Source organism: Marmota marmota, unplaced genomic scaffold (assembly GCF_001458135.2).
Source record: "Marmota marmota marmota unplaced genomic scaffold, marMar, whole genome shotgun sequence".
Lineage (NCBI taxonomy): Eukaryota > Metazoa > Chordata > Mammalia > Rodentia > Sciuridae > Marmota > Marmota marmota.
Window position 1 is genome coordinate 10810701 of NW_026000108.1, and position 3091 is coordinate 10813791.

The window sequence follows — 3091 nt, forward strand, 5'->3', positions numbered from 1 at the left end:
AGCCAACCATTTTTCCCAGTTTGCCTGAGAAATTTCTAGGGATAGGCAGCTTGAAACAAAAACAAAATAAATCAAAACAAGAACACATTGTTTTTTGAAATGGTCACCCATTCTCTCGCCTTCCCTCAGAAGTGAGCAATTTCACTTACCTCCAAGTTTCAGATGTTCCCCGTACGGGCCACCAAATGCCACAGTCTGGCTGGGCACAAAATCAGGAGCCACCACACACCTTGTAGATTCAAACAGCAACTCTTTATTCTTGAACTGTCACCGGCACTTTACGATGCTGAGAGCCATTGCCAAGTAGGTATGACGCATGGCATGACCCAGGTCATTTGCAGTGACATTGCATGTAAGGTGACCTTGCTCAAGGACCAGGGCGGATCCAGGTTTAGGGTGTATCCTGCTGGGATTAGGGAGTATCCCACTCCTTGGGTTTAGGGTCGTTCCAGGTTTAAGGTGTACCCTGCTGGGAATAGGGCGTATCCTGCTGCCTCAGGCGCGCCTGCTCCTTGAGTTCCCGTTGAGTTCTCGCGGGATTCAGAGAGTATTTGGGATTCAGAGCCCGGTGGAGTGTGTGGTTTTGCCCAGAACGTGGATTTGCCCAGAACGTGTGTGTAAAGTGCTTGTGACAGTTCAAGAATAAAGAGTTGCTGTTTGAATCTACAAGGTGTGTGGTGGCTCGTGATTTTGTGCCCAGCCAGACTGCGGCAGTTGGGCAGAAATAAAAAGATGAGGGAAGCAGAATGATAGAAAGGGCAAAGGAAAGAATGTGAAAATAAAACAATAATTAAAATGCATTGAAGTTACCAGCTACCAGGCACTGTAAATGTTTTCCATGAATTCATGTGTAATCCTCATAATATGTGGAATATTCTATTTTTCCCACTTAACCAAAAAATAGAGCCATTGTTTAAAGAGAGCCTTTGTTTTATTTAAGGTCAGAGAGGTAGTGAGTGAAAAATCCAAGATTTAAATAAATGCTTTTTAAATCTTGCAATGTGTACCCGATCTTACACTGAAAAGACAATTCTGTTAATTAGTTCATACAACAAATTACATGTCTAATAAGTACTATTAACTTCTGAGCTAGAGCCAAGGGTGACTATTGTGGGATCCTGTTCTGTCTTAGTGGAGTAACAAACAAGTAAACAGAGAATAATACAATTATAATCAGACCAAGTAGAGGTCCCAAGGACCCACACAGAATGGTCTCTCACTCTGCTTTCTACATAGCTAGAGAGGACTTTCTGGTTGAAGTGACCCTTGAACTCAGCATTGACAGATTCATCCACCTGAGACCATAGGGACTTATTTTTATTCACTTAGCATTAATTGGAAAGCAGAATAAAACACTGAATAAATCTAAATTACTAGTCTTGAAAGTCTCACAACTTTTAAGGAAATTCAACATTTTATTACCCATCCCATTCTGAATTAGCTGAAGTTATCTGTCAAATATTCTTCATTAATTTCATTCCCTCCTGTAATGACATTAAGTACATCATATTTTTAAAAGTATTTTTAGTTATAGATGAACATAATTCCTTTATTTTATTAATTTATACGTGGTGCTGAGGATCAAACCCAGTGCCTCACACATGCTAGGCAAGCGCTCTACCACTGAGCTACAACCGCAGCCTAAACTATATCATATTTTAACAACAACAAAAATCAGAACAATGACATGAATAACAGAATAATCTAAATGTCTTATTTCTTGGCAATTTTACATACTTGACACTACATGGTTATGTTCTTATCTACCTTTATCTATGTCCCCAGAACAAGTAGTAGGCATACATAATTGGAATAAAATATTTCTTGCTGCAAGAATAAATGAAGAAAAAAATAATTGAGAATTTGAAAGGCCTTTGTAGACAAGCCTTCACTTTTTTCAGTAATATACATAAATCTTTCTAAGAAAAATGAAACCAAACAAGCTACACTTAAAGTCCTCTTCCTTCAACAATATTTCCTCCCTTTAAGGGTTTCTCACCTTGACCCCTAGGATGGGAATTCATTCCTATCCTGGGTACTAGGTGAGGCTTAGCAGGGGCCACCTCTTGACCCAGATTTTCAATTCCTTCTCCCAGAAGAATGTAAACCACACCATAAACTATGGTAGAATAACCTTAGATAATTTAAAATGATCTTAGTGGGCTGGGGCTGGGGCTGGGGCTCAGTGGTAGTGTACCTGGCATATGTGGGCACTGGGTTCGATCCTTGACACCACATAAAATTAATTAATTAATTAAATAAAATAAGTATTGTATCCATACTAAAAATATTTTTAAATTATCTTAGAAGTATTTTAAATAATTTGAAAAACATACTTTGCTTCATTACAAATATGGAGATATAATATATACAGTGGTCCATAAAGTTTCTTTGCAAACACTTCAGACGAAAGACTTTATTTTCCTAAACATGCTTATAATGTCACCTATCTTGTTCTCAATAAATATTGCCAAGTCAACACCAACTGCTTGACTTCCAATCAAAGGCTCCATTATGGCTGGCTCACAGAGTGTATAGCCGGAGGGAAAGGTGGCTGCCTCAGGAACAGCTCAACACAGCATTTGTAATGTACAAGTAAAGATAAGTATAACAGGTTTCTGGGATGAAAAAGGACGATAAGCTTCCTGTAAATCATCAGGTTTACAGTCATCATAATGATGAAATCTGGCAGGATATTGCTTAATCCCTCTCCAAAGAGAGGGGGGAAAGTGTTTAGGGAAATGTCAGTTCTGTTTCCTTCCTCCCTAGCCTTGTTTTGTTGAAAACAACAACAAAGAAGACAAAAACCTAAAATGATTACCCAAAAAAAAAAAAAAAAAACCCATCAAAAAAATGACGACAATGTTCCTAGTTACATAAAGCAGACTTCTGAAAATTTTAAAAAGCTGAGAGCTAATAGGAAAAAAGGCAGAAATTTCTATTCACTGACTGCTAACTTCTTTTGGAACAGCTTGGTTAATACATAAATCAATCTGAGTCCTAATCCCACTTCTGCAACTATCTGTCTACTCAAAGGACCCTCAAAAAATCAATGCCCATTCTGTTTCCTCAACTTCAGACTTGACCTGGG